Genomic DNA, 12,383 nt, shown 5'->3' with positions numbered 1-12,383 from the left:
ACTGCAGTGGAGTCATTCCGATTCCTGGGCACCACAATTTCTCAGGATCTGAAGTGGGACACTCACATTGACTCTATTGTTAAAAAGGCCCAGCAGAGGCTGTACTTCCTTCGCCAGCTGAGGAAGTTCAACCTGCCACAGGAGTTACTGAAACAGATCTACTCTGCCATCATCGAATCCATCCTCTGCACTTCTATAACTGTCTGGTTCAGCTCAGCTACCAAATCTGATCTCAGAAGACTACGGAGGGTAGTCCGGACTGCTGAGAGTATCATTGGTACAACCATCCCCACTCTCCAAGAACTGTACTCATCCAGAATGAGCAAAAGGGCTGGTAAAATCACGCTGGACCACTCACACCCAGCAAACTCCCTTTTTGAACTGTTACCGTCTGGTCGACGCTACAGAGCACTGAGCACCAGAACGACCAGACACAGGAACAGTTTCTTCCCTCAGGCAATCTATCTTATGAACACTTGACATTAAACGCGGAACACACAACTCTATTTTACATTATTTATTCACCAAATTTGCACATATTTTTACCTGTACATACATAATTGTCTATATTGTATATTGTGTTTTTGCTGTTTTGTACATTGCCTATTTCTATATTATTGTATATTATTATTATTTTTTTATCATCTGTGGTCTGTCCTGTTGTTGTCTTTCTGTTGCACTGTGGAGCTTCTGTCACTATAACAAATTCCTTGTATGTGGAAACATACTTGGCCAATAAAGCTCATTCTGTTCTTCTAGTCTATTCTTCTATTTGAACCGATTCTTTTTTTTTAAACAATTTATATGTCAAACACTGAACTCGCGAGACTCACCGACTGAACCCATCAAATCAGTCCCTCAAAACACACCAGAAGACAAGCGTGCTTAGACCATTTAACAAGAATGGTTAGAAAATATTTCGTTTTTAAATTTTATTTATGACAATGTGTAGTAATAAAGTACATATCTAATAATTTAGTTCTGAGTTACTTTTGAGTTTTGAGCTAGCTGATTTAATTAAATTTTATGTGGTAAAAATAAAGAAGGCCAGTTAAAGGGGAATAAAGGAGGATTGTGGGGAGTGACAGGTTATATTTGTGTCAGATAATTTTATAGCCAATATATCACCTGAATATAAAACTAAATAATAACAACTGTATAAAATAACAAATACAAAGTTTCTTTGCATTTATTTTGGATTCATTGGGCTCAGAAGTGTTAAAGTGCAAATATGAAGCAGTCTATAGCCGCCTATTTTAAAAGACAGAACAGAACTATTCATCTGAGGCCATTATGCAAGGTCATTATGATTACTATAAAAAAGGGTGCGACCAAATTATAAGTTGGTGTGACCAACTGAGAAATTGGGTCGCACCAGTGCGACCAGTGGGAAAAATGAGTCTAGAGCCCTGTACTGTAAACCCCATCATGTCCTACCATTTATTTTAGCCTACCCCATTACGGTTATAAAAGCATTAAATGGTTAATAAGGACACTTGACTGGATTAGCATTTGCGCTAAAAAAAAAACATACAAACAGGGACTTTTATTTGAATGTAACCTTAAACATAACATATGATACCACNATTGCTGAAATCTGGTCTATACTTGGTTAAAACGATTAAAAATATACTTATATGTTCAAACAACACTCAATCAATGCTTAAGTATACTGATTATGTCATTAAATCATTAAATCATCTTCATATATTCACTTGTATAATTGTTATTGGTCTGATTATTAACACATCTATGGTAATATCATTCCTATGAATACTTCTTATAAGTGGGATGTACAACAGAGCCCAAAAGTGCACATATGCACAAAATGACACAAAATGATCAGAATTATGCACAATACTATCAACAACAAAGTAGTGACACATTTATAAAATTATTTGTAAACAAAATTAGAGACAAGATTACAACCGCGCAACCTCATGCTTCACCTGATCAAGTATCGTCTTATAGTCCACTTAAAGAGCAGCTCTGATTATTCAGTAAGCAAGGAAGAATTGTGCGGAATTATTAAATCATTTAAATCGACAACATGTATGCTGGATCCCATATTGTCTAGGTTTGTAAAATAAATGCTTCCTGAAATCATAGATCCTATTCTTAATGTTGCTAGTTCATCTCTGTTATGCCATCTCTGGTATATATTAGGATATGCCCCTAAAACGTCCAAGCTGGCTGTAATTAGGCCCCTTATTAAAAGGCGCACCTTGATCCCAGACAATTCGTTAATTATAGACTTAATTATAGACTCAAACCTACCTTTTATTTAAAAAATACTTGAAAAGCTAGTTTTAATCATATTTATCTGACTGTTTTCAGTTTGTAGCCGTAAACGAAGAGGTATCTCACCGATCACAAGTTCAGTACGGAGTGCCCACAGGGCTCAGTGCTAGGCCCTCTGCTCTTCACGTTATACATGCATCGTCTCCTCAAGCCCAGGCGAAAGACATCAATTCATCAATATGATGCAATGTTTAATAGATGTAAACAACTAGATGGCTTGCAACTTCCTAATATTAAATTCAGACAGAAAAGAAGTTCTGCACGTAACAACCAAGAATACTTTTGAACTTTCGATGAATGTTCCATAAAGCCTTCGTTTTCAGTTAAAAACGTATATTTGATAGTAATGTGTCTTTTGAAAGCCACGTCTCCATCATTTGTAAAACTGTTTTTAAAAAAAAATTATCATCTTAAAAATATATCCTAACTATGGCACATGCTAACTAACAATGGCAGATGCAGAAAAGTTGATTCGTGCTTTCATGTAGTGTTGCTTTCGTCAACGAAAATTATGACGAAATATGGTCATCAACGAACCTTTATCACGTGACGAAAACGAGACGAGACGCAACGTAAATGCTGGTCATGTGACGATGACTATAATTAAATGTATAATGCAATATTGTTGACGAATAAAAACGAGACTAAATGTGGTTTACAAAATAAAAACTATGCTAAAATGTCTCTTCATTTTCGTTGACCAAAACGAGACGAGACGAAATGTTATAACGTTATTTCGTCTGATGCTTTAACCTAGATGCGGACCCAGAATACTGTTATATAAATGTCATCTGGCTGTTCTGAGTGAATTATGTGCACAGTTTAACATACAACACGAGTGATGGTCGAGGATTTATCTGCGCTGCACTGTATGAGGATGTGAACACATGAACTTCATCTCCAGAGTTGCTCTGAGAGTTTATTTTACGAGCGTTTACTGTTTGAGTGAAGCTATCGGCAAACACAAAAACTCAAGCGTCTAACCAAAGACCCGTCAAAATAAAAGTCCCGTTAAATTGAACACTCAGACAAAAAATACTTTAGTGAACTATAATAACTTTAAACCTCTCTAGCTCCAGTGCTATGTGCAAAAAAGTCTGCATTAATTTACTTCATTCTGTATGCTACTACAGGGCACTGAGGGCAGTCACTCTTTTTCTTTGCAATGCTGGCAAATGCAACCTTCCAGTTGACTTGCGAAATCACTTCCATTTGTTTTATTAATAAAGGATATTGTAAGTAAAATCGGTCTGAGTTATGACAAATACTTTGATTTTAATAGTCACACAGCAAGAAAAAGAAAATTTGTATAGGAAAAAGATGCATCGAGAATCGTTTTATCATCGCATCGCAGCCCTCTGAATCGTAATCGAATCACATCGTGTAATGCCTAGAGATTCCCACACCAACCGATGGCCGTAAATTCAAATCAGACCGTCTTCCGTGTCTGGAGTGGATTTATTCTTGAGTCTATAAGGTAACAGTAATACAATAAGATAACCTTGTTTGAAATGGGTTTGGCTAAAAGAAAATTTTGGTTTCGTCTATACTACTAGGTGCTTATACTATATTGACTGGGTTAAATAAAATTGCATTACTAAAAAGAGACTAAAATACAATTTTCATTGACTAAAACTAGACTAAAATGTCATCAGTTTTCGTCGACTAAAACTAGACGAAAATAGTCATGGATAATTCTGACTAAAATAAGACTAAAATGCTCAGACTTTTAGTCGACTGAAACTTGACTAGACTAAAAAGAGTATGAACGTGACTAAAACTAATAAAAACTAAAATGACAGCTTGACACAAAGACTAGACTAAAACTAAAATTAAAACAGGCCGCCAAAAACAACACTACTTTCATGACATCAAGATTAGACTGTTGCAATGCCCTACTGGGTGGTTGCCCTACACTGCACTGGTTGCCAATTAAGCATCAAATAAACTTCAAAATCTTTGTTAATTACACAGCAAAATTGCTGGTGTGAAAGGAACACCCACAGTGTCACATTTAACACCGGAAAAGTGTCTATATGTGTCCACACTATGGTGTGTAAATGTTACACTTTTGATAGTGTTAACTTTGTTACACCCAATTAATGTAACTTTAACACCCAATTAGTGTATCTGTAACACCAAGTGTTGTTAAATGTAAAACCACCTCAACACTATTCAATGTTATTTTTGCACTACACTGGTGTTAGCATACAAATACAGTGTTAAAAATGAACACTCCTCTTTTTACATCAACACCAGTGTAATGTAAATTCAGAGTTCGTACGGGTGCTTTAAATCCTGTAAAATGATTGAATTTGAATATAGTCATTTTAAGGTTAGAAAGGTGATTGGATTTGGGATCAAGTGCATAAAACTGCCTAAAACTTTAATTTCGTTGCTTTCATAATAATTCGCAAATTTAAGGAGAATTTTACTTTTGAAATAAAATATACATTTTGCACATAACGAAAATACGAAAAAAATCGGCGCGTGGCTATAATGTTATCTGCCAGTCTTTTGGATGTGCGCCCTCTGGTGGATCAGAGTAGGAGATGAAAAGCCTCCAGCTCGTTGGCTGGAGGACGAAAATTACAAATTATGGCTAAAACGTGGACCAAATCCTCGAGTGGCCACCTGCAAAGTATGCAAAAAGGACGTGCAGCTCTTCACCACGGGGCCAGCTTCACTTTCAAGTAGGGCTGTCACGATAAACCGACGATAAATGTCACGTGATTTATGCACAGCTTTTGAGTGAAGTACGGGAAAATGCTGCTGCATCCGAAAGCCAGAGGGCGCTCTCGTGCGGAAACTCCAAATACGCACTGCAGAAGAAGACCATGACACCTTCTAGAATCTATGCCTATGGACATATTTTTATCACTGTTACTCAAGCCTCATCAGGTATTTTTATGATAATAAAGTATATAATGATCACATTATAAGCGACTCAAAGTCGCACTGCTTTTAGATCAGCAGCATTTCCTACTGATCCCAGAGCCGTGCTTCACGAACAAGCTACGCATTAAAAAAATATTGACACATTGCATATCGCAGCCAGCTCGATTGCAATAGGATTTAGTGGTACCGCAATAAAATATCGTGCAGCCCTACTTTCAAGCCACATGAAAGGTAAGTTTTTAGATTATTTCGAAATTTTCGATTAGGCCAATTAAGTTTTAAGGTAGATGGAAAAATTCGCGAACTAATTAATTTTCGGGAGGGATGTAAAGTGTAATTGTAGGTCTTTTTTTGCCAGATATGGTAGGAAATGAACAGGGACTCGGGCAGAAATTATCCTATTTTACTTAAAAACTACGTCAAGTTGCACATTCTGCAGTGTCGCGAATTCTTTCTTTCATAAAACAACAAAGTGCTAATACGATGTTAACGATATCAGGGATTATATTTTTTTCGTATAAATAAAGATTAAAAAAATTTTTTTTTTTAGCTCGCTGGGATCACCCGCGTAAAGTGCAAAATGTTTTTGTGACGGGGTGGGGGTTGGGTGCTGTGTGGTATAAATGGCGTAGATGCGCCATCTAGTGGCTGTGTATTGAAACAGAGAAATACGTTCCTGTTTTAGTTTTTTAACACTACACAAAAGTTTGAACAAAATACAATCAAGGGAACTTTTATAACTTAATGTTAAACAAATATCTTTAAGATTGAAATACATATGATAGATATGATAACCAGTTCATGCTTTTTCTTCTGAACTGTCACAAATTTACAGGTGGGGCATTTTCCATACTGTTAAAACAGTACCTTAGTCTTATCCTAAAGTAATATTGACAAACTAAATATATCATTTGAAAGCTTACAACCTACTGTTCCCACATTTGGTGACTAATTTTCAAAACAGATTACATAGGAACAGTATTATATTAATTGCATTTTAATGAGCAAAAATTGTTTTAAATTTAAAGAAAAACTTGATCGATTCTCTATTTGTGATGCGGCGGCAACCTATAATTCGCACCCATGTTCTTTCCGTGTTTCTTTTGTGTTATTTTATGTGGTCAAATCATATCAATTACAAATAAGTGCCCACAGTACTGTATAGGATGTCTGCTTTGTGAGTTAAATGACAATTTGCTCAAGTCTTTTATGGAATAAATTTAGTATAGTTAGTATATAGTATAATTACATATAATTGGCATACAGTATAACTATGGATTATCTACAAAGGAACATACAGTATATGTATGTCAGCATGTAATTAACGCAGTTGTAAGTGACTGGGAAAGTATAAAAACACACATTAAAAGTGCTTTTAAAGTGCTGAATTTTGAAGTTGGAAAAGGTGTAAGAACCCTGTGTATCCCTTCTAGTCAAAACCATGCAGATAGGGTTTGGGGCATTTACTTCACACATTTTATTACACGCCACAGAAAAACATGGCGGGTGCGACCCTGCGTGAGGAAATGGACGTGTGGCCTGAGCGCACGAGAAGAGAGTCAATTGAGTGGGTCTCAAGGCGAATGCGCATGCAAAGGCATATTATGTAGAGAAACAAATATGTGCAGCACAGAAACATGTAACGTTACACATTTACACGATAGCGTTATTTTATTAACGTTTGACACTACGACCTGTAGAAATAAAACAAACGATTGCTTCCGTTGTGTTACGTCTAATCTTTAGCATTACGGCCGTTCAGTGGGTGAGTGACGTGCATCGACTCTTGAAGCGACGACAACATGCTGTAGTATCAGAGTCGGCATTAAAAGCCTTACCTGTGGGTCCATTTGTGTGTGAGGGCTTCCAACGATGTCAACTGGTTATTACACAAACACAACACGATGTATATACTACAAACAATCTATAAATGATTCAAATATTGCTTGGCCTGCAGTTGGATAATTGCCATTGGCTGTTGTTTTTGAATAAGTAATGAGCAAGGTCTGTCACAGTAGTTCTTCGGCGATGTTCATTTATAAATATCTTTGTGTTTCGAGTTTCTTAGAATTATTTATTTATTAAGTTCTTTAAATGCTACCATAGAGTTAAAATGTAGGTAATTGTTAATGAAGATGGTCTGAAAGACTATTGATTAGTTCTGATAATCAGATGTATTATTTATTCATATTTATCTTCTGGCTATATCATATGTATACAGTAGGAAGATAGACAACATATATAACAATAAAGTATGAATATGCACAAACAATGAGAGTACAGTATATGACTAAACTGGTGTTCATGGGGTCTGTACTGTAGGTCTTTATCGCTCTTCACTCTCTATTAGATTAGCACTTTTAGTGTGTTGCGACTCTCTGTCTTTAGGTTTGTTTATTCTCGGGCTTGTTTTTGCACTGCGAGTCTCTGGTGACTCCTCACGCGTCTCCCAAAACTGGAGGTAGAAGCGCGTCACATCAAAGCGCTCGCGAGCATCATCGCGCATTTCAATGCAAGTTTCACCTTGGCTCGCCTGAAGTTAAACTTTATAAAACTACTAACAGCTTTTCAAAACAACCTGACTTCTGAAATACGTGTTGAGAATGAGCTTTTTTAAATGCTGGCGCAGATCCCTGCACGAGCACTGCGGCTGAGAGAAGTGCCAGACTGGAGCGGATCACTAAACTACAGACTGAAAGAAGGTCAAAAGAATGTTTGATACATTCATTTGTTACGGGTGGATTAATTCATTACTTTTTTTTCAGAATAGCGCCTAATTTGCAGAGCGCCGAGTTAACCACGCCTACTTATTTACATTCCGCGGAATACATGGAATAGAAAAATGTCTTACGGTTGACATTTTATTCCGCGGTAACGGAATATTCCGTCATCTGTAGCGGGTGGCAGCAGAGCGCAGAGGATGATGGGCACGCATGGGTTGATTGGAATTGTAGTTCCCGCTTCCCTCAACTCACTCCATTCGGCTGAAAAATCGACACTTTGCCTGGAAGATCTATCGTCATGCGACCTCGATAGTATCGAAAAAAATGCTATCGCAATACTTCGATATTTACAATACTGTTACATCCCTTCTGTTAATACTAAAGTGATTGCAAAAAGGACAAATGTTAGCAAGTACTGCAAAACCTCTTTTTATTGAAGTACACCAGATTTAACATTCACAATCAAGTACATAATTTACTGCATATTAAAAAAACTACAATATCTCAATCGCCTATCACAATAATATAAACACTGTCCATCAGGTCTATAATCATATACGCTCAAAAACGAAAATGGTAAAAATAGTAACAACCTCAATACATACTTAAATACACTGCAGTTACGATACTGAATAAAAATGCTTGCTTATTCTTTACAAGAAAACCGATCATCTTACAGAAATCAGACATTTCATTTTCAACAGCAAAGCAAACATTATTCAGGTATTCAGTTCCATAGTTTTCAACCCAAGATATAGTAGAAAAAGATGACACAAAGTTTTAGTTAAAACTTAATTACCTTCCAGACTGCAATCTGAGATTTCATTAACAGGTCCAAACTGAAATCTTTTAAAATAAAAACTCAAACAATAATCTATACCCTGTTAATACAGTAAAGAATACAATGTTCAGTGAGTATTAGACAAGGTCTAAATAGCATTTAGGCCAAGAAGAATTAAGAACAGGGTCATTGCATGATCATGAGGATGACAAGTTCTTCCATTGCACTAAATATTCTGAAATAAGGTTGAACCTCAGTTTTGCATTCTCACTTTAGTTTTCTTGACCCCTTGGACTTCAATTCCATGCACGGTTGTTTGAATAGTTGTGTAGAAATTTAACAAGGCCTCACCATAAGACACAGCAAAGACAAAGAGTGCCTTAAAGAGTTTGTCCAAGGCTGCAGCAGGGGCCTGGATCATGCAGGGGACTCTTTCTGGTCCAGGATGATGTAGAACCTCTGGATGCTACATTTTCCCAACGTAGAGAAGGAAGGTCTGGGTCAGTCCAACTCGCTCAATGAGCATATTAATGCTCAACCCCACCTGTGTGTACATAGCAAAACATTTTAAAGAATGTTTTTATTCAGATATTCTAGGTGTCATTTAACACAAAAGTTTCCCTTCCTTAAACGTAGGTGTGGCACATGTACAAGTCTTAAAGATTGGTAACATTTTACAATGAGCTTCAATATATATTTGAAAACAATTACATGTTTTTACAACATGTGTTAATCTTAAAACAAGTTTCTAAAATTACAAAGTGCATTCTTCCTTCATTGTTAATTAACCAATGTTCATTTACACAATAAATAGAATATATTACTGTATTTCTGTTAAAATCAACGTATCAAAATATTTATCAACCTGTACATAATGAAGAGAGAGAGACAATGCAAGATCATACAAACTAACTGCGGAGTAAAAAAATCTAAAAACAAGTACCTTCATAAACTTCACAGCATGATCTGGGCAGTTTCGCCGTTTACAGTTTGAGGCAAGAGATGAAGGAGCAAGAGAGCTGCCACATCACTGTTCCATCCTAGCAGAATAAACACACACACAACCCATGGGTACACAGTGCAACTTCAAAACATTGAAAAATCTATGAATACTTACCATAATCAGACTGCTGCTGACCAGATAAAAGGTTGTTAACGTGCAACATGTCATAGGTTTTGATGGTCAGCAATTATTTTGGATGTTCCTGTAAAACGTTTCCATTTTTCAAATAATTCTGTCTGAGATGAGATGTCATCTCCAAAGAGAGCCTTATATATTGCCAAAGATTGTCAATCTGTTAAAGAAAAAAATATGTTAACGTTAAATATACACACACTTAGAATATTAAAAACATTGTATTCAAATATTTTATATTCTCAATATTTTAACAGTTCTTACTGAGAAAGTGCATTGATGTACTGCATACTTGTATATCCAGACATGGTGGGATCCTCCTAACACAGCATAACAAAAGGAAACGTTACAGATAGAACTGAACTGTGATCAGATAACAGTGATGTGCTAGATGCTCTGTATATTTACATAAATAAAATGAACATGAGTATTCGGTCACCTATAACTCCCCTCAGATTGTTCCAAACCTGGAATTACCTTAATTTGTTCTGCTAAACACAGAGAAAGATATTTGGAAGAATGTCAGTAACCAAACAGATCTCATCCCCCATTTACTGCCATAGTAGGGAAAATAAATACTATGGGAGTCAATGGGGGATGAGAACTGTTTGGTTACTGACATTTTTCCGAATATCTTCCTTTGTGTTTAGCAGAACAAAGAAATGTATACAGGTTGGGAACAATCTGAGGGTGAGTAAACGATGACAAAAACCTAAAAATAAACTATTCCAGCTTTCAATATTAAAGCTTACATCTTTTGACACATTACTGGTGATTATTCTAAAAGCAGTCTTTTGCAAGCATTTGAAGAGTGTACAATTACCGTGAGGTCTGAACTTTGATTCTACCGATGAAAATTATGACTCGGGGCATCCATCAGGATCCAGAGAACTCTGCCTCAGCTTGGAGGACATCATCTTTAAATCAAAAACAGGTGGACTCTCAATAAGATAGCATAGGCATTCAACAATATTCAAAATAATAAAAACTCCTATCCATGCTAACTTTAAGATGCTATTATCAAGTATTCAGCAATAAGACTTAGGGATGATTGGCAGCAAGTCATGTGAGTTTCCATACAAAAAATGGAAAAAAATCCTAAATGTTCTCACAAACTCACCAAAAATATCAGCATCCACATCAACTCCAGCACAATCTTTTAGGAGCACGTTGGTTTCAGGTGGCAAGTGGAGCTTGTATGAAGCTTAGAAATGAAAGAAACAGAGTTCAATGTCATGTCAACAAATTGAAACAATACATTTTTGTTTACCATTTTCAAATGCTAGTGATACTGTCAAATTTTATTAAAACACACTAAAAAGAATAATTGCTTAACCATTCAGATAAGAGTGAACTTAAATGGTAGTTAAATACAAAGTAAGAGATGCAAATAAGAAGTTTAATTTTAACATTACCGCATAACACATAAAGGTAACATGAAACATGAATAGAAGACATAGGCTCATACAATTTGACAATCAAGTAATTATACCTGTTATAGTACAACGAAAGTAGTGTATGTAATCTTACCTTGAAGAATGAATTTATAGAATTTACATAGTTGTTTTTCGTAGAGATTCGGATCCATTTCGGGTCTCCTCTGCACTCCGCCTGAACCAGCATTTTTTTCGGAATAAAACACTCGTTGTTAAGATTTAAACGTAGTAGTTATGTTCATTTAATCTACTTGTAACTAAACTAGCACATGATACCGCCGAAATGCAGAAAACCATGCGTTTGTCACGCACGTGTTAGCTGTAGCCTATTTGCCATGCTCGTTAGCTAATGGCGACAGGAAGAGCTAAAATAATACAGGGCTCTAGACTAACTTTTTGCACTGGTGCGCCTAACTTTTTTTCTTAGGTGCACCAGCACAAAAGTTAGGTGCACCCAAATTTTCGACCACATCGCATTTAACACTTTTTTTTTTTAAATCGCTGTCCATATAGGCAATATTGACTTGTAAATGATTAACTAACAATCTGGTCAACATAAAGTTCTTTATTTGAAGCACAATTCTACAAGAAAGCAGGGCTCTAGACTAACACTTGAGAGAGGTGGCACTGGCACCAGCCCTTAATATGATAGCACCAGAGTCGTGGGGTGAGGTAAGAAAAAGAATCACTAAAACTTCATTAAAATGTGTTTAATACATTAATAAATCAATTAGAAATTAATACAAATCATTGTTTATGATTGAATTATGTTTATTGTATATGTAAACTCTCTTTCAATACTTTACCATATTTAAAGCTACTTTCTTCCTTTATTTGTTGTGAACGACTCCTATAAGAGAACACGATTCCTTTAATATCAGTGAGTGTTTTTGGGCCCGTCTGTTGTTGTTTGGATAACATTATAAACAGAGATCTTTATTATGCTGTTGCCCCTTTAAGAGCTCGCGCAATATAATGGAACACGTGTTTTGTTTCCCAACTGTTTGGTCATGAAACAAACTGAATACCTTTACAAGGTTTCTTGTTAATATGGGAATTTTTAGGTTGTCTTGTGTTAATATGTCCGTTTCAGAGTAAAAATGTGTGAA

This window comes from Triplophysa rosa, linkage group LG12, assembly GCF_024868665.1.
Source record: "Triplophysa rosa linkage group LG12, Trosa_1v2, whole genome shotgun sequence".
NCBI lineage: Eukaryota > Metazoa > Chordata > Actinopteri > Cypriniformes > Nemacheilidae > Triplophysa > Triplophysa rosa.
This window is presented reverse-complemented; position numbering follows the sequence as displayed.